Source organism: Trichomycterus rosablanca, chromosome 14, assembly GCF_030014385.1.
Source record: "Trichomycterus rosablanca isolate fTriRos1 chromosome 14, fTriRos1.hap1, whole genome shotgun sequence".
In the NCBI taxonomy this organism is placed as follows: Eukaryota; Metazoa; Chordata; class Actinopteri; order Siluriformes; family Trichomycteridae; genus Trichomycterus; species Trichomycterus rosablanca.
In genome coordinates this window covers 20,004,697-20,028,789 of record NC_086001.1, presented here as the reverse complement: position 1 = coordinate 20,028,789, position 24,093 = coordinate 20,004,697, and the positions used below count along the sequence as shown (strand labels likewise).

At 41.1% G+C, this 24,093-nt stretch overlaps 11 non-coding genes across 11 annotated transcripts; 9 read left to right on the top strand and 2 right to left on the bottom strand.

Moving 5' to 3' along the window:
• The first annotated feature begins 1,376 nt into the window (after window positions 1-1,376).
• trnaa-cgc (transfer RNA alanine (anticodon CGC)) lies at window positions 1,377-1,448 on the top strand. Its single transcript has one exon. It is a non-coding gene; the product is annotated as a tRNA-Ala (tRNA).
• A 601-nt stretch (window positions 1,449-2,049) lies between these two features.
• Window positions 2,050-2,121, top strand: trnaa-cgc (transfer RNA alanine (anticodon CGC)). The gene has a single exon. It is a non-coding gene; the product is annotated as a tRNA-Ala (tRNA).
• Window positions 2,122-2,883: 762 nt separating this feature from the next.
• Window positions 2,884-2,955, top strand: trnaa-ugc (transfer RNA alanine (anticodon UGC)). The gene has a single exon. It is a non-coding gene; the product is annotated as a tRNA-Ala (tRNA).
• Window positions 2,956-3,771: 816 nt separating this feature from the next.
• trnaa-cgc (transfer RNA alanine (anticodon CGC)) lies at window positions 3,772-3,843 on the top strand. The gene has a single exon. It is a non-coding gene; the product is annotated as a tRNA-Ala (tRNA).
• A 96-nt stretch (window positions 3,844-3,939) lies between these two features.
• Window positions 3,940-4,013, top strand: trnaa-ugc (transfer RNA alanine (anticodon UGC)). The gene has a single exon. It is a non-coding gene; the product is annotated as a tRNA-Ala (tRNA).
• A 7,387-nt stretch (window positions 4,014-11,400) lies between these two features.
• Window positions 11,401-11,473, top strand: trnak-cuu (transfer RNA lysine (anticodon CUU)). The gene has a single exon. It is a non-coding gene; the product is annotated as a tRNA-Lys (tRNA).
• Window positions 11,474-12,646: 1,173 nt separating this feature from the next.
• trnaq-cug (transfer RNA glutamine (anticodon CUG)) lies at window positions 12,647-12,718 on the top strand. Its single transcript has one exon. It is a non-coding gene; the product is annotated as a tRNA-Gln (tRNA).
• A 3,203-nt stretch (window positions 12,719-15,921) lies between these two features.
• Window positions 15,922-15,994, top strand: trnak-cuu (transfer RNA lysine (anticodon CUU)). Its single transcript has one exon. It is a non-coding gene; the product is annotated as a tRNA-Lys (tRNA).
• Window positions 15,995-16,209: 215 nt separating this feature from the next.
• On the bottom strand, window positions 16,210-16,283 carry trnan-guu (transfer RNA asparagine (anticodon GUU)). The gene has a single exon. It is a non-coding gene; the product is annotated as a tRNA-Asn (tRNA).
• Window positions 16,284-16,514: 231 nt separating this feature from the next.
• On the bottom strand, window positions 16,515-16,588 carry trnai-aau (transfer RNA isoleucine (anticodon AAU)). The gene has a single exon. It is a non-coding gene; the product is annotated as a tRNA-Ile (tRNA).
• Window positions 16,589-22,889: 6,301 nt separating this feature from the next.
• Window positions 22,890-22,961, top strand: trnat-cgu (transfer RNA threonine (anticodon CGU)). The gene has a single exon. It is a non-coding gene; the product is annotated as a tRNA-Thr (tRNA).
• The last annotated feature ends 1,132 nt before the right edge of the window (window positions 22,962-24,093 follow it).

The window sequence follows — 24,093 nt, the reverse complement described above, 5'->3', positions numbered from 1 at the left end:
AGGTAAAGACAAAATATATAACAAAATAAATATCTAGTTCACAGAGCATCAAATATGGCAAAATGTTATGAGTTACAAACAATACTCAAAACCATTCAGTAACAACATTTCCAATATTTACAGCATATGCTTATCTAACATTTCTTCTCTTTTACAGGTTCTTCACCCCTCCCCTTCTTCAGAGGATGGACTCACCCAGGTAAGTAAAGCTAAGGAGTTTTCCAATAGTACTCTTTTAGGACCCCACTGGTGAGTGTGAGCAGTGTCAGAATACAACAGGTGAGTGTTTACACTACAGTCCATGTTGGTAATGTGTCAGGGTACCTTACATCATTACACACTGACAGAGGAAACATTCATGGTGCTGAGGAACATGCAGCACGTCTTTAACCCTTTAATGCTCTCAACAAGAACTCAACTTTCAAAGTTTTATGGATGATTTTTCAGCTGCTGCTTCAGGTTGACACATAAGTTAGAAATGGTGTTTTCTTAAAGTAAGAATACCAAAGTTTATTACATTTAACACACGCCAATCAGGGAGTAGATACAGCCCAAAAAAGATTATTTAAATGCAGCTTATTTTACCCAGCTATTTAGATTATACTAATGGTTGAGCAGATCATTAAAGGGTTAAAAGTGCCACACGTTTAGTTAAACTTGCTTGAGTTTTGCTTTTAAATTAATTCTGCCAAAATTCAGTTGTTTTAGGTTATTGGGATATGTACAGTATCTATAACTTGAATGTACTATCCAAATAAAAAAAATGGAACAGTATAGAAAATGCAAATAAAATAGATGCAGTGTCTTTTACATTTACATCGACTCTTATTCCATCTTTTATGAACCCAAAATATTTCATGTTTTGTCTGGTCAACTTCATTCTTAACATACACATACATGCATTTTAAGCTACAACACATTCTAAAAAAAGTTGGAACAGGGCAATTTAGTCCTCATAATAAGGTTAAAAAACAACTAAATAATGACGTGATTTCAAATAGGTGATGTGAACAGCTGATTATAATCACAAATTTGCACAGATCATGTTCAGATGGAAGAAAGAAAAAAGCTTGTTAAGTTGGTTTACAGGTTTAAAAGAACAATCTTATATTTTTCTAAATGACCGCTTCAGTTTATACTAACAGCATTTACTTTTACTTCTACTTTTAATACTTAAGTACATTTAATATCAAATTACTTTTAATACTTAAGTACATTAAACATCAGATACTTTTAGACTTTTACTCAAGTAATATTTTAAAAGGTGACTTTTTCTTCTATCTAAGTAAATTTCTGGTAAGATACTTGTACTTTTACTCAAATGGCCTTCAGGTACTTTATACAGCACTGGAGGTTTACCCTGGGAAGCACGAGTTGGGGATGTAGCTCAGTGGTAGAGAGCGTGCTTCGCATGTATGAGGTCCTGGGTTCAATCCCCAGCATCTCCATTCAGAAGCTTTTAATTAGGGACCATGTCTTACCTGGCGTTCTTATTCTCTACAATAGAGCTATAGAGCCACAGCAATCCAGCTGTATCAGAAAAGGGGATGTAGCTCAGTGGTAGAGCGCATGTATGAGGTCCAGGGTTCAATCCCCTGCATCTCCAGCTTGTTGTTTCACTCACTTGAAACAAACTTCAAGTTTGCTTCCACACCCGATAGCTTTAAGAATTAGCACTTTCAAGCACACATTCCAGTGCTTACTCGTGCACAGGGACATTTTTCAGTTCGGGTAGTTGTTCCAGACCCATTCACAAATCAGTTTTAATCTTTACCTAACTAATTGGGCAAAAGGGCCAGGGGTTTGGTCATTTTTGGTTAGCTTTTCCATTTGCTTTATTGACACGGTGCAGCTTGTTAACTGAGTGTTTATTGGTTTTTGGAGCCAACTGCCTTGCAGAGCCAATTCTTAACAGCTACCACAGATTACTCTGCAAGTGTGCCTTTAAATTTTCAATCCCCTGCCTGCTAGAGGCTAGAGATACCTGGTCATGGGTCTCTTTTTGTTTTTGCAAAGAGTCCTGTACCTGTTGCATTGGTACCTCTTCCGGGTGATGTAGCTCAGTGGTAGAGCGCATGCTTCGCATGTATGAGATCCAGGGTTCAATCCCCTGCATCTCCAGCTTGTTGTTTCACTCACTTGAAACAAACTTCAAGTTTGCTTCCACACCCGATAGCTTTAAGAATGAGCACTTTCAAGCACACATTCCAGTGCTTACTCGTGCACAGGAACATTTTTCAGTGTATGACCTTTCTTTGCTGTGCTGCCATGGCCATGGGCTAAGGCGTCGCTCTAGGAAACCAAAGCTCATGGCTCATTCCCAGAGTGTGTCTTATTCGTGCTTTGTTTTTGAAGTTACAGACAAAACGCTCCTTAAAACATACACTTGGCCGTTAAAGACCCAATCACAAGTGTTTTCTTTTGTAAACTTCACCTGGCTAAAAAGATCAACGGCTATAGGACAGCACAAGAGAACTTACCTAACACATCAAAGCTGTAATTCCACAGCAGCATCTTACTGCTACACAGGGATTGTAGCTTAGATTAAACTGTTCAAATATACGGGTAGTTGTTCCAGACCCATTCACAAATCAGTTTTAATCTTTACCTAACTAATTGGGCAAAAGGGCCAGGGGTTTGATCATTTTTGGCCAGCTTTTCCATTTGTTTTATTGACACGGTGCAGCTTGTTAACTGAGTGTTTAATGGTTTTTGGAGCCAACTTGCTTGCAGAGCCAATTCTTAACAGCTACCACAGATTACTCTGCAATTGTGCCTTTAAATTTGCAATCCCCTGCCTGCTAGAGGCTAAAGATACCTGGTCATGGGTCTCTTTTTGTTTTTGCAAAGAGTCCTGTACCTGTTGCATTGGCGCCCGTTCCGGGGGATGTAGCTCAGTGGTAGAGCGCATGCTTTGCATGTATGAGGCCCAGGGTTCAATCCCCTGCATCTCCAGTAGCTTGATGTTTCACTCTGCTAGAAAAAATCTTTAAGTGTGTTTCTAAAGCCTATGGCTTTAAGAACGGTCACTATCAAGCTGGCGTTCTGCTTGTTACTCTTGAACTTTAAGAATGTGCTCAGCTTTCAGTTGTTACTTTCACACAGAACGTTTTTTCAACTTTCTGCCAGCTACCTAGAGAGGCGCGATGGCCAAGTGGTGAGGCGTCGGTCTCGTAAACCGAAGATCACGGATTCAAACCCTGTTCGTGCCTTTAACATGCATGCTCTCGTTTTAAAACATGACCAATATGCTCTAGTTCACATTCCCCCTAGGCTAATTTAAGAAATACAACTCATTTCCTATTTTCCCTTGCAGGTCTTATTTACCACATTAATGCTGTGCTTCCACACCAGCACATTTCCTCTACATAGGGATGGCAGCTTAGAGGTACTGCATGCCGTGCCTGTATGAGCTCCAGAGTGTCACAATCCCTTGAAATATCCAGGTACTTAGTCAGACTCAATCACAAGCCTGTTTTAAACTTCACCCAGCTGACTGAGCAAAGGTACAGGAGTTAGATGAATTTTGGATTGGACTTTCTATTGGCTTGCATGACATGATGGAGCTTGTTAACCGAGTGTTTAATGTCTTTTGTAGCCAACCGGTTCAGAGAGCCAGTTCTTAACCGCTACCACAGAAGACTATGCAAGTGTGCTGTTAAATCTGCAATCCCTCACTTGATAGAGGTTAGAGATTCTTGCTCCTCTTTCTGCTTCTCTTTTTGCAAAGACTCTCGTACCTGTTGGAGGTTTACCCTAAAAGCACAAGTAGGGGATGTAGCTCAGTGGTAGAGCGTGTGCTTCGCATGTATAAGGTCCTGGGTTCAAGCCCCAGCATCTCCATTCAGTAGCTTTTTAATTAGGGATCATGTCTTGCCTGTCGGTCTTATTCTCTACAATAGCGCTATCGAGCCACAGCAATCCTGCCATGTTACAAAAGGGGATGTAGCTCAGTGGTAGAGTGCATGCTTTGCATGTATGAGGTCCAGGGTTCAATCCCCTGCATCCAGTTGTTACTTTTGCACAGGGACATATTTCAGTGTGTGACCTTTCTTTGCTGTGCTGCCATGGCCATGGGCTAAGGCGTCGCTCTCGTAAACCAAATCTCACAGCTCATTCACAGAGTGTGTCTTATTCGTGCTTTGTTTTTAATGTCACAGACAAAATGCTCCTTGAAACATACACTTGGCCATTAAAGACCCAATCACAAGTTTTTTCTTTTGTAAACTTCACCTGACTGAAAGATCAACGGCTATAGGACAGCACAAGAGAACTTAATACATCAAAGCTGTAATTCCACAGCAGCATCTTACTGCTACACAGGGATTGTAGCTTAGATTAAGCCATTTAAATATCCGGGTAGTTGTTTCAGACCCTGTTAGAACATCAAGTTCTTTTGAAGAAAATCTTGCTGCTCAGATCTTCTACTCCAGTGTCGTTTACTGAATATGAGAAAACACTTATAATAAGTCTTCCAATTTATTAGGTATATAAGCAGGCTTATATAGTCTGTGTCTGCGTGAGAAATGTGAGCCTATGCCTAAACTTAGTTGAATTTTAATGGTGAGATAGCTCGAAGCTAAGTTAATGGTTAGGGAGCTGGGATTAGAGAACACACAAAAAACCTATATAAATACAGTGGGGTCAAAAAGTATTTAGTCAGCCACTGATTGTGCATGTTCTCCTACTTAGAAAGATGAGAGAGGTCTGTAATTTTCATCATAGGTACACTTCAACTATGAGAGACAAAATGAGAAAAAAAACATCCAGGGAATCACACTGTAGGATTTTTAAAGAATTTATTTGTAGACTATGGTGGAAAATAAGTATTTGGTCAATAACAAAAGTTCAACTCAATACTTTGTAACATAACCTTTGTTGGCAATGACAGAGGTCAAACGTTTCCTGTAAGTCTTCACCAGGTTTGCACACACTGTAGCTGGTATTTTGGCCCATTCCTCCATGCAGATCTCCTCTAGAGCAGTGATGTTTTGGGGCTGTCGCTGGGCAACACGGACTCCACAAATTTTCTATGGGGTTGAGGTCTGGAGACTGGCTAGGCCACTCCAGGACCTTGAAATGCTTTTTATGGAGCCACTCCTTCATTGCCCGAGCGGTGTGTTTGGGATCATTGTCATGCTGGAAGACCCAGCCACGTTCCATCTTCAATGCTCTCACTGATGGAAGGAGGTTTTGGCTTAAAATCTCATGATACATGGCCCCGTTCATTCTTCCCTTAACACGGATCAGTCGTCCTGTCCCCTTTGCAGAAAAACAGCCCCAAAGCATGACGTTTCCACCCCCATGCTTCACAGTAGGTATGGTGTTCTTGGGTTCTTCTTCTTCCTCCAAATACGACGAGTTGAATTTTTACCAAAAAGTTCCATTTTGGTTTCATCTGACCACATGATATTCTCCCAATTCTCTTCTGGATCATCCATAAGCTCTCTGGCAAACTTCAGACGGGCCTGGACATGTACTGGCTTAAGCAGGGGGACAAGCCTGGCACTGCAGGATTTGAGTCCCTCTCGGCGTAGTGTGTTTACTGATGGTAGCCTTTGTTACTTTGGTCCCAGCTCTCTGCAGGTCATTCATCAGGTCCCTCCGTGTAGTTCTGGGATTTTTGCTCACCGTTCTCATGATCATTTTGACCCCACGGGATGAGATCTTGACCACAAGGGAGATTATCAATGGTCTTGTATGTCTTCCATTTTCTTACAATTGCTCCCACAGTTGATTTATTCACACCAACCTGCTTGCCTATTGTAGATTCACTCTTCCCAGCCTGGTGCAGGTCTACAGTTTTCTTCCTGGTGTCCTTCGACAGCTCTTTGGTCTTGGCCATGGTTGAGTTTGGAGTCTGACTGTTTGAGGCTGTGGACAGGTGTCTTTTATACAGATAATGAGGTCAAACAGGTGCCATTAATACAGGTAACGAGTGGAGGACAGAAGAGCTTCTTAAAGAAGAAGTTACAGGTGTGTGAGAGCCAGAAATCTTGCTTGTTTGTGGGTGACCAAATACTTATTTTCCACCATAATTTACAAATAAATTCTTTAAAAATCCTACAATGTGATTTCCTGGATTTTTTTTTCTCATTTTGTCTCTTATAGTTGAAGTGTACCTATGATGAAAATTACAGACCTCTCTCATCTTTCTAAGTAGGAGAACTTGCACAATCAGTGGCTGACTAAATACTTTTTGACCCCACTGTAGCTTTTTCTGTACATGCAGTAGTGGAGTATAATTTTATTTTCTCCTCTGAATGCGCTGGTGTTTTTCAAGACGACTTCAGTCACAGTAACTTCTGTGTGACCGTACTGGTGTCTATTAAAAATGCTGCTTCCAGTCAAATTTCATCCGCACTATAAGCAGCAATATGGGTCATCCTCTTATGTGAATGCGCTGGTGTGGTGTACTTAAAGAATATTCCTTTCACTAAAGTTCTCCTCAGACAAGGAACGGTGATATGACTTCTCTCCTGTGTGAATGCGCTGGTGTTGTTGGAGAACATAATATGCAATAAAATACTTCCCACACTCTTAACAGTGATGTAGTTTTTCTATGTGAATACGCTGATGCCGTTTGAGATTCTTTTCATGAGCAAAATCTTTCCACTCTCTGAGCAGTGATACGGCTTCTCTCCTGTGTGAACACGCTGGTGTACTTTAAGGGCACTACTTTGAGTAAAACTCTTTCCACACTCCGTGCAGTTATACGGTGTCTTTCCTGTGTGAATACGCTGGTGGTTTAGCACTAGCTTGACTGAAAATCTGAGATTCTGAGGACAAACCCCTCCTTCTACACAACCATTAGAGCGCTATCTGTCCTCTTGTCATGCAAATGATTGCAGATAACACACTGTTCAGCCCACCCCCAACGTTTATCCCAGCAAACCTGTGAGTTACCTTTTCCTAAGTAATTCCACTACAGGCTGGAAAGTCTCAATATGGCTAGATTACATGTGCCACAAAGGTGGTGGGAAACTAAGCCTTGTTATGGTCTGACCAAACTCTGAACTTTGAATTTGTGATCTTGAACTTGTGATGTACAGGAGAAAAATGTACACGGGACAAAACGTAATGGGTTCTGAACATGTTTATTTAGCACAGGATGCGTTACAGTTGATTTTCTGAAAACCCTGTTAATTTTTCCCATTGGAAATCGCGCTTAGACCCAGGTTTCCAAATATGGGCATAATGAGGACTACAGAATGACGCACGACTTCAGTGGTCTATTGATCTAAGAAAGCAATAAATAAGCAAATAACTTATGAGTTTAATGCAAATAACTAATAAAGTATAAAATTTCCTGTCACACTTCAGATCTCGGACTAACTACAGAATTTCTTTATTAATTTCTATATGAAATTGAGAAACCAAGGACACTAATTAGTGCATTTTTTCTAAGTAGAATTTTTCTCTGTTCTTGCTTGATACCAAATTTTAGCAGCTTAACAGTCACACACAGCACACACCCTATATTTCTGCACTCTATTGTCTCTAAAGTCCCAATATGCGCCCCTGCATCAATGGTAAACCAGACCAATTGGCATTATCACCTTTTTGCACTCATGCATTTTATTCACAGATTTAAATATTACAAATCTTTAATGAGTTTAGTCCAAAAATGTTGGCCTGCTGCATATGTATTACACAGAAGTGCCATACCTGTTTACACATGTTTGTATGCCACCTAATATAAGCTCAAAACAGCTCTGATTTGCGAATACATCAGCATTACAAGACATCTGATATATCAGTCTGTTATCTGTTAGCAGGACATTACCAGCAGGAATTTCTACCTCTGTATGTTGTGAAATCAATTGCCGTATGGTGCATTCCAGTACCATGTATTAAACAGAAAAGCAATGCACACATTGTTTGAGCCATAAAGGTGTGCGTATAAATAAATATCTACGCTGCACATGATGTCCCTGGTACACTGTAAACCCTAATAAGTTGAGTTTACTCAAATAATTTGAGGCAATTCGTTGCCTCAAATGAATTAAGTTTTCGAAACTCAGTTTTTTAAGTAATGTGTAATACTGTATTGAGTTGAACAAACTCATGTCTTTAAGTTCAACAGACATATCATAAGTACCTGACACTCAAAATGTACTGCACCTGTAACTTAACTTTTTAAGTCAAATTAACTATTGCACAACTGATCTAACTTGCTTGTTTAAGTTTATTGCAATGATAAAGTTGTTGTCACTCATCAAAATATGCATATTATACTGGCTTTATACCCAAAATATTCTAAATTAAGAAGGCACTGATATTACAACTGCAAAAAAATCCAAATGACATCAAATCAATGGTATCAAATCTTATTTATTGGAAAAAAGCAGCACAAAACAGTTTCACAAAACTGTGTAAAAAAAGTGACAACATTTTGACAGCAACTCACAAAGCTCCAAGTTATGCAAATATAAATCTTAAAAACATTTGCTTGATTGCACACTATACTTAAACTTCAAACTTTAAAGTGGAAAACAAATCAATTCTGGTGAATAGTCCATCTGTTTCTCTGCATGCTTTGTTAGCCCCCTGTCATGCAGTTCTTCAATGGTCAGGACTCCCAGGACCACTACAGAGCAGGTATTATTTGGGTGGTGGATCAATCTCAGCACTGCAGTGACACTGACATGATGGTGGTGTGTTAGTGTGTGTTGTGCTGGTATGAGTGAGTCAGACACAGCAGCGCTGCTGGAGTTTTTAAACACCTCACTGTCACTGCTGGACTGAGAATAGTCCACCAACCAAAAACATCCAGCCAACAGTGCCCCATGGGCAGCGTCCTGTGACCGCTGATGAAGGTCTAGAAGATGACCGACTCAAACAGCAGCAATAGATGAGCGATCATCTCTGACTTTACATCTACAAGGTGGACCAACTAAGTGTTGTTGTGTCTAATGGAGTGGACAGTGAGTGGACACGGCATTTTAAAACTTCAGCAGTGCTGCTGTGTCTGACCCACTCATACCAGCACAACACACACTAACACACCACCACCATGTCAGTGTCACTGCAGTGCTGAGAATAATCCACCACCCAAATAATACCTGCTCTGTAGTGGTCCTGACCATTGAAGAACAGAGTGAAAGCAGTATGAAAGTATAAAAAAAGCATGTAGAGAAACAGATGGACTACAGTCAATAATTGTAGAACTACAAAGTGCTTTTATATGGTAAGTGGAGCTGATAAAATAGACAGTATGTGTAGAAACAAGCAGGTGCCCTCCTTCATCACACGCCACTATGAGGATCCCAGTAGCAATACTGCTGAACATCTGCTCTTCATCAGCATCCTAAAAAATGTCAAAACATTACACTTCAGTCATTCAAACACAATGCATTAAGTTACAAAATGTGGAAAATGCAAATAAAAAAGAAAGCTTTCTAAAATGTAATTTGACTTCTATTATTGCAAACAGAATGAAATTGTATGTTTTCTCTGGCCAACATAATTTTATTCATAAATATACATGAATTTCTGACATTCAGGCATGCAACATATTTAAAAAAAAAAAAAAAAAAAAAAAAAAAGTTGACACCGGGCCATTTAGAGCTAGTAAAAAGGTAAAAATTTACTAATGAGGTGATTTGAAAGACGTGACTAATCATGATTTGGTACAAAAGCAACATCCAGGAAAGGTCTAGTCCTTCACAAAGCAAAGATAGGCAGATAATTGCCAGTTTAAGTTTACCCTCTACAGTGCATTAACATAATTAAAAGATTCCAAATTATGATTACAGTCACCTGTTCGCATCACCTGTTTCAAATCATATCATTATTTATTTTACCTCATTACTAGCCCTAAACTGCCCCATCCCAACTTTTTTAAAATGTGTTACAGTCCTAAATGGCAGAAATGGATGTACACGTATGAATTAAGTTGACCGGAGAAAAAAAAACATGACATCCAAGTCTGCAATAAAATTGTAGTAATCACACATAAAAAAAATCGGCCACAGTGCAAGGTTCAGTAAATTCACATTTCAGTGTTGAATGATAAACTACAAGATAGACAAACATGAATTAGCTAGTTGTTTAAACTGCCTTGCTATAAATCCACATGGAAATCTCGTAATATTATAAAGCAGACTACACAAGAATAGTTTAAAAAGGCACCCGAATATAACTGATGTACCAATTAAAATGGAACTTAGCTCCAAAATGTAACTGCAACACCAGTTAAGATTAACGGGTCGTCGAGATTCTAACCCGCTGGCTAGAATGCGTTTTTGAATGAGACACGTCTTGCTTGTCGTTAAAACTTGATTAAAATGACTGGACCAACGCATTTCTACAGATAATGTCTAGCAGTCATGTTAAATAAATACAAGCTTACTTTTCTCTGTGCGTGAGACTTCAACTTGGTATAGTGCGTCTAAACTTGGGAGTGAGGCGACATATGAATCACTCGGATGAATCGGTTGAATTAGATGGAACCGAGCACACAGTTTATTAAACGGACAAACACGAACAAACCGACTCAGAAAAATGAATTACATTTCTCAAGTAATCGCGAGCGCTATAGATTTAATTAACTGCATGTAAAATTATGTTTCCAAAACACCACTATTCAAGCTAACCTGATAAATATTGGCCAGTAAAATATTAATAGCTAACCGAGCTAGCAAATAAAGCAATACATAAAATACATTTGGTTGAGAAACCTTAACCAGTTCAGTCAAACCTCAGCAAAAGACAGAAAACTAGCTAGCTATTTTAACACTGCAGCTAATTTAGCTCCAACAGCTCTCTGGCTAGCTAGCTATCTTTTTAAAACTGTATGTTAATGCTTAGCCGATCAGTTTTTGAATATGAACTCAGAAAATGAACCAAAATACAAGTTTAAAAGGGAATACTTACTAAAAATGTGAAATGAAGTGAGGAAAATTTATATCTCCATCAGCCAACATGTCTTCACATCTCCAACATGAACAGTTTTCTTGGAATCAATCCCCGACATTTGGAAATGTTCTAGAACTCTGTGTTCACGTGACAGACAAGAAAGCTAAAACTTGGATTATTGAGTTAATTTTTCTTAAAACATTAAGTACACATGATCATTCGAAGAGAAAGTAGAAACTACTTATCAAGACTAAGTGATGTCCACTTTATGTAAGAAATTAAGTAATTTCAACTTAATTTTTTAAGTACATACAATGTTAGGGTTTACAGTGTATCCCCTTGGCCATATACAGTGGGGTCAAAAAGTATTTAGTCAGCCACTGATTGTGCAAGTTCTCCTACTTAGAAAGATGAGAGAGGTGAATTTTGTTTGTTTGTAAACTGTGAATTAGTTCTTAATCTGGTCGTGATGTTAGTGAATTAAACCTACATCTCTCTGATGTCTGATCGATGAGCTGTCTGTTCTGTCCTACTGCTTAAGCCTGGCTAGCTCAGTCGGTAGAGCATGAGACTCTTAATCTCAGGGTCGTGGGTTCGAGCCCCACGTTGGGTGAGTATCTTTATTTAACATCTACTGAAACCAAAAGGACGTTCTTCCACTTTGGACAGCTGGTCTCCAGTGACTTATCAGGGGCATATTTGTGCTTGTAGGACTGTTGTTTACTGGATGTTTTCAGTTACTTATTTCCACTATTCTGTGGAGCTACACATTATTGTTGTGTCTCATAGCCGTTTGATCAACAGGCAGGTTGTGCAATAAAAGACACTCGTCCCTGGGTGGGCTCAAACCACCAACCTTTAGGTTAACAGCCGAACGTGCTAACCGATTGCGCCACAGAGACGCAGGCACAGCTGTCTCACTGGACGGTACACACGGGTCACATGACTTGCTAACTTTTACAGCAGGGCAATTAAGTTTGGTAAATTAAAATAATCACATGTGTCTGACCTGAATGAGAGGGGCATTAAAACGACCTCACACTTGTCAGAGAAAACGTTTGAAGCTCAGGTCAATAGGATCTGCTAGTTAGAGAAGGATCACTTGTTTGTTAGTTTAAGTCCTAAAGTGGGTTTACAGCTCCATCTACCGGCCAACTGAGTCCTGAACTTGGTGCAATTTACCAACAGTGGAACGTTTTGTTGTGATTTTGATACCTGGGTAGCAATGTTTAACTAAAATTACTTTTATTTAGTTTTTAAAACTTCTAAATTACCTCAGTTTGTTCAATTGATTTCAGTCAATTATATCAATCACGTAAGTTTAAATCACTTGAGATGTAAAAGTAAAGTCTGAAGTTGTGTATTTTTGCTTTATTTACTTAGCAAATGGTGAATCATTACGTTTAGTTTTTGTGGTGTCAGGGTTTCATGGTGTAATGGTTAGCACTCTGGGCTCTGAATCCAGCGATCTTAGTTCAAATCTCGGTGGAACCTTACTGCTTTTATTTGGGGCCCGGTGTGAGGTCCAAGATTGAGAATCATTAGCAGTTTCAGGATGGTAGCATTCAGCACATGTGCAGTACAACAGAGCATCGCAATTGCTTGTGCTAGTTTAGAGTCACCTTAAATGACATGTTAATTTCCATCCATTCATCCAGCTTGAATATCATAATACCACTAGTAGTGTTATAGTGTTCCACATCCCAAAATATAATCGCAAATCATTGTTTACAGCGCCATCAAACAGCCAACCTGCTCTTAAATGACTAATTATTCGCTTTTGTGTGGTTCCATGGTGTAATGGTTAGCACTCTGGACTCTGAATCCAGTGATCCGAGTTCAAATCTTGGTGGAACCTGGTTTTATTTAGGTAAAAACACTGTTATCAATGCTGAGTAGAGAATAGTGTTCCACATATGACTGCTCTATGCTGAATTGTAACACCAAAAGCAGTGGCGGCTGGTGCTAAAAAAAAAGCAAATAAAAAAACTAGCCTTTAAAAATAGCACTATTTGAACATGAATTTTGCCCTCCTTTCCTTCTGTCTTGCAAATTTCTCAATGACATTATGGTTAAAGTCAGTAATCTCAGTCACTAGTCTCTTCTCCATTGACAACATGGCCGATGCATTCAGCCTGTCCTGGGTCATAGAGTTTCTCAGAAAAGTTTTAATTCTTTTCAAGGTTGAGAAGCACCTTTCAGCTTCTGCTGTGGTCATGGGTGTGGTGATGAGGATCTTCAGGAGAGTGACAGTCTCTGAAAATACTTCAAGATTATTTTCCATAAACAGCTGGAATAGGCCCACAGCACCACAACAGGCTTTGAACTCTTCCTTGCTGTAGATAAGACTAAGCTCTGTCTTCAGCTTACCTTGATTGAGCACTGGATAGGCTTTTAAGGTGTTGCTCAGTGCATCTTCAGGAAATGCTGTCTTGTATTGTTCAAACTTGTCCCCCTGCAAGAGTGTGGCACTAACAAGGTGGTTTGTGAAGGAAAAGCGCTCACTGGTGTGTCCCAGTATGATATCACAGACCTAGAGAAGGATAAACATGAAAATTATGAAGTGATCATAATTTATTTATTTCACATCTAAATAGTTATTTTTCTATCACTGTTGAAATTTAGTCATAGATCAAGTCATAGAAATGAGTTTGCTGCCATTTTCAAGACAAAATGTGTTAAAGCATTTTTGGAACAGAATTTTTGTGGAACAGGTTTATAGAAAATTCAGGAACCAAATGTTATGAGAATTTGTTTTATTCCATATTACCCATATATTGCAGTACAGCAAGAATAATAACATATATTGCTGACAAGCATTACACCAGCATACACTGATCATTCATGCATAGCATAGAAACAGCTCTAAACAAATCTAATCTAATTGGACTGTGACTTCCACAACTCACCTCTGCAGCAATCCTTTCATGGTCTTCTACACTGAGTGTCCGACGCTTCTTTACTGGCTGACCGCTACCTTCACTGCTTTGTCCAACCATGGAATGGAGAGAATTTCTGCAAAGGAAAAAAATTACAATAACAATAATAATAACAATAATACTAATAAACAAAAGAGGAAAATGCACAACTATTACCTGATCTTTTGAATGTCCTGCTGGAACTGCTGAATGCTCTCCTTGATATAAACTGAATCTATGACCTTCTTCTGGAGTTTGGAATAGAGGAGGTCCACATGAGGCATGATATGGTGGAAAAGCTGCAGAAAGAACTTAAAATCCTGATCCTCCAGTAGCATGGCAAACGCACCTGCCTCTCTGACAGTAATGGGGTCAAAGTCACCAGAGTCTCGTATGCTTTCAAAACAGCGAATGAGGTCCTCTCTGTGTTCAAGCACAGTATTGATGGTCCGGCTGTGAAAGTTCCATCTGATATTGCTGGATGCTGGTAGTCTGTGCGCCACAACGTTATCAAGAATACTTGTGCGCTTGGGTGATCTGGAAAAAAAGCTGGCAAATACAACAAGGTTAGAAAAAAAAATTCTCACTTTGGTTATGTGAGAAGTAGCCTGCTGCGTTATCAGATTGAGCTGATGTGTGTAGAAGTGGATGTAGTGTGCATTTGGGTACATGTCTTGTATCTTCTTCTGAACACCTGCAGTGGCACCCCTCATCACGCTGGCTCCATCATATGCCTGGCAGATGAGCTTACCCTTTTGATCCTCAGGAAGGATAGTTGCAAGACGTTCTTTTAGGGCTGTAGCAATGGAATCAGCAGTGGCCGACTGCAAAGGGATGAACTCAAAAAATCTTTCCTGCACATTGTTTTTAGCATCAATATAGCGTAGTACAAGAACAAGCTGGCACTGCGTGGCAATATCCATGGTCTCATCTGCCTGGATTGAAAGAAAATCGCTTCCCTGGGCTTCTTTGATTATATGTTCCTTCAGAACAGACAACATACAGTCCAGTAGCTCATTCTGCACAGTTTTTGAAGTTCCCTTAAACACAGTGGCATTCTCAATGTGCTCTCTCAGCACTCCATCAAGAGAAGCAACAAAATCCACCAACCCTCGAAAAATTCCGGGATTATCTGAGCTCTTACTTTCATCATGGCCACGCAAGGCCAGCTCAAAGGCTGCACAAAATTTCACACAGTCTATTAATCTAGACAGGATGTGCCGATTTTTTGTCACCTCTTCATTGTGCCTTCTAACAGCAATCCTGTAACCTCCTGTAATCCTGTAACCTTCATCTTACAACTAACTTCATCTGCAACTAACTGTTTAACGTGAACCAAGCTGATGAACCGCAGCTGATTGATCAGTTAATGAGTGGACTCGGGGATTGTCCAATCACACAGCGTTTAAAAAAAATAAGCCAATAGTGACACACTTCTAATAAGAGTGGGTGTATACGGGGCGCAGAGAGCTGCGCCCTGTGGAAAATTGAAAACAACCATTTAAAGAGCATCCTCAGACCACGTGCTTGCCAAAAGTTTATGCACGTACATAGACACTCGTTAGACCGGCGCCCCGCGCATGGGACGTGTGCACGATGTAAACAATTAAATACAAATATTTATTTATTTCAAAAATGCTATCATGACCATTAGATAAACAGTTAATTAGACAATTAGACAAACAGACTAATTAATTTCATAATTATTTTGCAGTATGTAATTTACTTATTTTAACATCTTAATAATTTGAAGGGGGGCGGTGCCCCTGCACCCCGTATTGGCCAGCCGCCACTGCATTTAGGGATGTGTAATGTGTCATTTTAGGACAGCCTATCTTATAAAACTTTTTTAAACTGTATAACCACTGAAGTTGGCATTAATTGTAAATTCTATAGACCAGCCTTCTATTCATCACTAACAAACACCAAACAACATCATACTGCAAATCTCATAACTCAACACAAGTCAAGGTAGTAGTTTATAAGTGACAGTAAGTCTGTGTCTGTTTCTGTTACTTATTCTGAATTGTGTTTGTTTGTAAACTGTGAATTAGTTCTTAATCTGGTCGTGATGTTAGTGAATTAAACCTACATCTCTCTGATGGTCTGACCGATGAGCTGTCTGTTCTTACATGCTGCTTAAGCCCGGCTAGCTCAGTCGGTAGAGCATGAGACTCTTAATCTCAGGGTCGTGGGTTCGAGCCCCACGTTGGGCGAGTATCTTCATTTAACATCTACAGAAACCAAAAGGACGTTCTTCCACTTTGGACAGCCGGTCTCCGGTGACTTATCAGGTGGATATTTGTGCTTGTAGGACTGTTGTTTACTGGATGTTTTCAGTTACTTATTTCCACTATTCTGTGGTACTACACATTGTTGTTGTGTCTCACATCCGTTTGATCAACAGGCAGGTTGTGCAATAAAAGGCACTCGTCCCTGGGTGGGCTCGAACCACCAACCTTTCGGTTAACAGCCGAACGCGCTAACCGATTGCGCCACAGAGACACACGCAGAGATGTTTCATTGGACAGTACAGATGAGTCACATGACTTGCTAACTTTTACAGAAGGGCAATTAAGTTTGGTAAATTGAAATAATGGCATGTTTCTGACCTGAATGAGAGGGGCAGTAAAAAGATCTCACACTTGTCAGAGACAACGTCTGAAGCCCAGGTTAATAGGACCTGGTAGTTAGAGAAGGATCACTTGTTTGTTAGTTTAAGTCCAAAAGTGGGTGTGGCCCATACAGGGATCGAACCCGCGACCTTGGCGTTATTAGCACCACGCTCTAACCAACTGAGCTAACCAGCCAGTTTAGCTACACTCTTTATCTACACTCTTTAGATCTTTGTACATAATTCTACACTAACTCCATTCAAGCAGCTGCATAGCAGCACAAAAACCATTAGAGAGTCTGCACACTTTCAGTGAAGATCTGCAGAAATGAGCGGCTCCTAAACTGAATTTGGTTGTTATTGCACCAGAAATGCAGCAGTTTCGTGTTATTTTAATGATCCGAGATCTCCGTCCTATTTGAGACCATGCATTAATGCAGTAGGTCAGTATGCTCTCCACAGAGCAGTGGTAGAATGCCACCAAAAGCTCCATGTTCAGGTTGGTTTTCCTGAGTATTTTCAGGTGGTGTTTGTGGTCCAGGTGAGGTCCTCTATGATGTGGCTTCCCAGAAACTTGAAGCTGGAGAACTTGAAGCTCTTTCCACTTCTTCTCCTTTGATGTTTAAGGGAGTGAGGTTCTCATGGACATGCTGAAGATTTTACTGGTGGGCACAGTCTCTGAGTTCTCTTCCTGGGATCCCATCAGGCCCTGCAGCCTTTCTGACATTCACAGATCTAAGGGTTCGTCTGTACAGTAAGAGAGTGCTCACTGGTAGCTGGTGTGGTTACAGCAGCTGGATCCATCCCTTATGCCTCAAAGCGGGCAAAGAAATTATTTAGATCCTCTGCCAGCGAGACGCTGTTAGCTGTTTGAAGATCTTTGCTCTGCTCTGTATCCTCTAGTGATGTTGGAATAGACACAGCACCAGGTATTATATAGAAGCACACGCCCTCTCTGTGACTCTTACCGGAGTCTTTGTTTCTGTCTCTCTGGTGGATTGAGCAGCCTACTAATTCAATAGCTGCATCTGGCACATCTGGATTAAGCTAAGATTCTGTGATTATCATCATACACGTTTTCTGTATAGATGTTGGCGATGTTAAACTTAGTCTAAGTTCATCCATCGTTTGAAAGCGACCTGAGGTTCATGACAAACAGACTTGTTAGCGGTGGTTTGTAAGGGGCTCTTTAGTCTTGCTAAGATAACGGACCGGCATCTTCGTTTTTGTCATCTCTTCCTCCGCCGTCTTCGTCACCTTCCGTTGGGTGTGGTCTCAAGTTCGTCTCGGCTGTAGGAAAGGAGACTTAATGAGTGAATTCAGTTTAAATATTAATTTATAAAAACTTACCCATGATGATTTACCAGGTCGTTTGTTACAGTTTCCTTTCCAGTCGTACCTCCACAAAAACCAAAACACTTAATCTGTAAAAGAAAGACACGTGCATGAATGTGATGAGGTTCTAAGATCTCTGAATATAATCCTGATCATCCCTAATGAACCCAAATGAAATTCATACTGCACATTCACTGCACTATACTGCACACCCAACATACTGACACCCTTATACTGCACCTCTACCTGTTACTGCAACACAGTCAGTATACATACTGTAACCAAACGTATTCACATACTTTACACCACACACACAATAATTTTCTAATGTTGTGCTCACGAATAAAAGTCAAGAAGTTTTAAGTTAAAAAATAGATCATTTATGGTTTTTTCTCTGCTCTTAAACATAGTAGAGGGCCACTTAAGAACACACCAGGATTAAGTAAATTGTCAAAGTGCATCTTTTAAAGGAACTATAACAAAGTACATACATAACACATAAAAAAAACAGTTTAAAGTAGAAAGCACTTACTAGTCTAGAGGTTAGCAAGTGGAGCAGTGAAATCCTCAATTTGTTTTGGATTATTTTTTCCAAGTGCATTTGTGATGGACCTGAGTAGGCCGAGCTTTTCATTATGTTGTTGTAGCAGCAGCTCTAATACAGTCAAAATTTCTCTCTCCATTACTGTTAGTAAAATATCATTTACAATATTCAGTTTCTAAATACACACACACACACAAACACACACACATCTTGTACACACGTAATATTTACATTTACATTTACATTTTCAGCATTTAGCAGACGCTCTTATCCAGAGCGACTTACAGAAGTGCTTCCACAGTGAACATTTCATTCTTTAAGTTTAGATAGACAACAGTCGAAGAACACAACTCTGCTAAAACCTGTTAGAACCAAAGTGCCTTTTTTTTTTTTTTTAAATGGAAAAGAATGGAATAAAGTGTTAGTAAATAAGTACAAATCAGCCTAAGTGTTTAGTAAAAAGGTGTGTTTTTAATCGTTTTTTAAAGACAGCAAGAGACTCAGCTGTTCGAACAGACAGAGGAAGTTCGTTCCACAATTTGGGCGCTAGAACAGAGAACAGCCTTGATGCTTGTCTTCCTTTAGTCCTGGATGGAGGCTCAAGTCGAGCTAGACTAGAGGCTCGGAGGTTGCGTGGTACAGAGCGGGGTTTGATTAGACCCCGAAGGTAGCTTGGGGCTGGTCCATTTTTGGCTTTGTAGGCGAGCGTCAGTGTTTTAAACTGAATGCGTGCAGCTACAGGAAGCCAGTGAAGAGAACGCAGCAGTGGGGTGATGTGGCAGTGTTTAGGTTGGTTAAAGACCAGACGGGCAGCTGCATTTTGAATGAGCTGTAAGGGTTTAATAGTGGCCATGGGAGCTCCTGCCAGGAGGGAGTTGCAGTAGTCCAACCGAGAGATTACAAGTGATTGCACCAGAATCTGGGTAGCTTCTCTGGAGAGAAATGGCCGAATCTTCCTGATGTTGTACAGGAGGAACCGGCACGATCTCGTCATGTTGGCTATATAAGGAGAAAAGGTCAGCTGGTTATCCAGGACAACACCAAGACTTCTTACCTTATCAGATGGTCTAATCTGGAAGTCATCCAGAGAAATGACTAGGTCCTGGGTTGGAGACTGATCTCCAGGAATGAGCAACATCTCTGTCTTGCTGGGATTAAGTTTTAGATGATGAGCCGACATCCATTGTGAGATATCTTGCAGACATGCTGAGATGCGAGCTGAGACTTGTGTGTCTGAAGGAGGAAATGACAGAACGAGCTGAGTGTCATCTGCATAGGAGTGGTAGGAGAAGCCATGGGAGGCTATGACCTTACCCAGAGAGCGGGTGTAGATAGAGAAGAGAAGTGGGCCAAGTACAGAGCCCTGAGGAACACCGGTTGAGAGAGTGCATGGGGTAGATATGGATCCCCTCCATGACACTTGGTAGGAGCGCCCTTCCAGGTAGGAGGCCATCCATTGCCATGCTGAACCTGTTACTCCAAGGTTGGAGAGAGTGGTCATGAGAATGCCGTGATTCACTGTGTCGAAGGCTGCAGAAAGGTCAAGAAGAATAAGAACAGATGACAGTTTGGCTGCTTTGGCTGCATAAAGCTTCTCAGTAACAGCTACCAGTGCTGTTTCCGTAGAATGCGCTGCCTTGAAGCCAGACTGGTACGGATCGTGGAGGTCATTCTGAGTAAGAAAGGCAGATAGTTGGTTATAGACAGCACGTTCAAGAATTTTGGATAGAAAAGAGAGGAGTGAGACAGGTCTGTAGTTGTTAATGTCTGTAGTGTCTAGTGTAGGTTTCTTAAGAAGGGGAATGACCTGAGCCTTCTTAAAAGCAGTAGGGACAACACCTGATGTCAGGGAGTTGTTGATGATGGGTGTGATGAAGGGGATTAGGTCCTGCGAGAGGTCTTTGAGGATGGTGGATGGTATAGGGTCAAGTGTGCATGTAGTGGGATTGCTGGATGAGAGGAGCTGTGTAACCTCATCCATGGTGAGTGGGGTGAAGCTGGTGAGTGTGTTGGTGGGTTGTACACACATCATACACACACCTTATACACACATGTAATACACACACACATCAGTACACAATCACACGTCATACACATGTATGAGGTGTCAGTACCAGGGTGTGTCATGGTATGGGGGTGTGTCAGTACCAGGGTGTGTCATGGTATGGGGTGTGATTCACTGGGTGGAATTAACAAACCACTCTGGACAGGTTGCCAGACAAACGTAAACAAACACACTTATACCTAGGGTACTCCGTTACCCCCAGGACATGGGGAGAACATGCAAACTCCACCCGACGTTTGGCATTGGCACGAGTGACCAAAGGTTTGGCTATAGCAGCCCGGCCGTGTATATTGACCCTGTGGAGCTCCCGACGGACAGTTCTGGTGGAAACAGGAGAGTTGAGGTGCACATTTAATTCTGCCGTGATTTGGGCAGCCGTGGTTTTATGTTTTTTGGATACAATCCGGGTTAGCACCCGAACATCCCTTTCAGACAGCTTCCTCTTGCGTCCACAGTTAATCCTGTCGGATGTGGTTTGTCCTTCTTGGTGGTATGCTGACATTACCCTGGATACCGTGGCTCTTGATACATCACAAAGACTTGCTGTCTTGGTCACAGATGCGCCAGCAAGACGTGCACCAACAATTTGTCCTCTTTTGAACTCTGGTATGTCACCCATAATGTTGTGTGCATTGCAATATTTTGAGCAAAACTGTGCTCTTACCCTGCTAATTGAACCTTCACACTCTGCTCTTACTGGTGCAATGTGCAATTAATGAAGATTGGCCACCAGACTGGTCCAATTTAGCCATGAAACCTCCCACACTAAAATGACAGGTGTTTCAGTTATTTTGTCCAACCCCTGTATATACACACTCAATATTATATTTATACACTCAATATTATATATATATAAACGATGCGTTTGATCTCTGCAGGTGGTGGTTCATCATACACAACAATCAGCTTCTCTACAAGAAGAGGTTTAAGGTAGGTCACATGACTTTACATGATCTAAATCAGCTCTCTCCTGGACCCATAATGCACCCTCATCTTTTGGGCGCATCACAGCAGAGGTCGACTTCTGTGCCGGGCTGTGTCCCACACTGCCCCGTCATGTTTAAGTCTGGGACGATTTCACCGGCGTTTATATCATTGACTGTATAAATAAGAAGGTTTTATGTTCTATTCCCCCAGCGTGACTTCACGGTACTGGCGGAAGACCTGCAGCGCTGTTCGGTCCAGAGCTGTGAGGACGCCGGGCGAAGCTTCTGCTTCCGTGTGGTCACGCCCACAAGGTAAGACCAGATCTATAATCATCAGAGATAGACAGACAGACAGATGATCAATAGACAGACAGACAGGTAGATAGACAGACTATTTATCTATCTGTCTATCCATCTGTCTGTCTGAATGTCTGTCTATCTATCTGTTTATCTATCTACTCAATCTGTCTATCTGTCTGCATCCTATATAATCTGTATCTATCACCGTGTGTGTACAGGAGCTGTACGTTCCAGGCCGACTGTGAGGCAGGTAGACGGGCGTGGATCAGCGCCATTCAGAACCTGACTGAGAGAGAAGGAACAGTCGAGAGCGAGGTGAATTATCATCACCACTATACTCCGGGAGGGGAGGGGTTCGGTTCTCGGCTCTGTAACACCAGTTTAATGCGTCTAAATCAGCAGGAATCAGACGGGTACGAGAATGATTCAGAATCAGGGTCACACCCACTTTAATGATTAAAGTTAGCATGGCTGAGAGTCAGGTGAGCATGTTCTGTGTATCAGGACTTTCTAACCTGAGTAATTTAATCACTGAAAGTAAGAATACCACCCTGTTCTTCTGCCATCTTTAATTCTGGCTTCATTTCACCTAATGAACGTGGCATCATCTTTATAAATGCTTACAATCAATTTTATCAATAAAATTGTGTCAATAAAAAAGAGAACTGCTGTGTAATTTAGTAAATTCTTGCACTGCACATGGCAGAGGACTAAAAGAAATGTAGAGCGTGTAGAATAAAAGTATTAGGAAAGTATGAGGTTAAAAGCATCAGCTTTTATTTATTCTTAAAAGAAAAATACATGAACCTCAGTCATCTCACACGAAGATCTGTTCTGCTCAACAACAGTAAAGCTCTCCACCGTTTCTGTGTGGCAGCTCCATAACTGAAGGGCTGTCAGTGTAGAATCGGGTATGTGGGTATATGCCCTGCCCTTTGTGCACAGGCTGGTTAACTCAGTTGGTTAGAGCGTGGTGCTAATAACGCCAAGGTCGCGGGTTCGATCCCCATATGGGCCACACCCACTTTTGGACTTAAACTAACCAACAAGTGAGGTCAATAGTACCTGCTAGTTAGAGAAGGCTGGCCAAAAGTGACCAAACCCCTGGCCCTTTTGCCCAATTAGTTAGGTAAAGATTAAAACAGACAAGGGTGAAAGCAGGTTAAAAACGATGGTCAAGTGTTTTTCTAAAGCCGATGACTTTAAGAACGGTCACTATCAAGCTGGCGTTCTGCTTGTTACTCTTGAACTTTAAGAATGTGCTCAGCTTCCAGTTGTTACTTTTGCACAAGAACGTTTTTTCAACTTTTTGCCAGCTACCTAGAAAGGCGCGATGGCCAAGTGGTAAGGCGTCGGTCTCGTAAACCGAAGATCACGGGTTCGATCCCCGTTCGTGCCTTTAACATGCATGCTCTCGTTTTAAAACATGACCAATATGCTCTAGTTCACATTCCCTCTAGGCTAATTTAAGAAATACAGGTCCTTCTCAAAAAATTAGCATATTGTGATAAAGTTCATTATTTTCCATAATGTAATGACAAAAATTAAACTTTCATATATTTTAGATTCATTGCACACCAACTGAAATATTTCAGGTCTTTTATTGTTTTAATACTGATGATTTTGGCATACAGCTCATGAAAACCCAAAATTCCTATCTCAAAAAATTAGCATATCATGAAAAGGTTCTCTAAACGAGCTATTAACCTAATCATCTGAATCAACGAATTAACTCTAAACACCTGCAAAAGATTCCTGAGGCTTTTAAAAACTCCCAGCCTGGTTCATTACTCAAAACTGCAATCATGGGTAAGACTGCCGACCTGACTGCTGTCCAGAAGGCCATCATTGACACCCTCAAGCAAGAGGGTAAGACACAGAAAGAAATTTCTGAACGAATAGGCTGTTCCCAGAGTGCTGTATCAAGGCACCTCAGTGGGAAGTCTGTGGGAAGGAAAAAGTGTGGCAGAAAACGCTGCACAACGAGAAGAGGTGACCGGACCCTGAGGAAGATTGTGGAGAAGGGCCGATTCCAGACCTTGGGGGACCTGCGGAAGCAGTGGACTGAGTCTGGAGTAGAAACATCCAGAGCCACCGTGCACAGGCGTGTGCAGGAAATGGGCTACAGGTGCCGCATTCCCCAGGTCAAGCCACTTTTGAACCAGAAACAGCGGCAGAAGCGCTTGACCTGGGCTACAGAGAAGCAGCACTGGACTGTTGCTCAGTGGTCCAAAGTACTGTTTTCGGAAATCAAGGTGCCAGAGTCTGGAGGAAGACTGGGGAGAAGGAAATGCCAAAATGCCTGAAGTCCAGTGTCAAGTACCCACAGTCAGTGATGGTCTGGGGTGCCATGTCAGCTGCTGGTGTTGGTCCACTGTGTTTTATCAAGGGCAGGGTCAATGCAGCTAGCTATCAGGAGATTTTGGAGCACTTCATGCTTCCATCTGCTGAAAAGCTTTATGGAGATGAAGATTTCATTTTTCAGCATGACCTGGCACCTGCTTACAGTGCCAAAACCACTGGTGAATGGT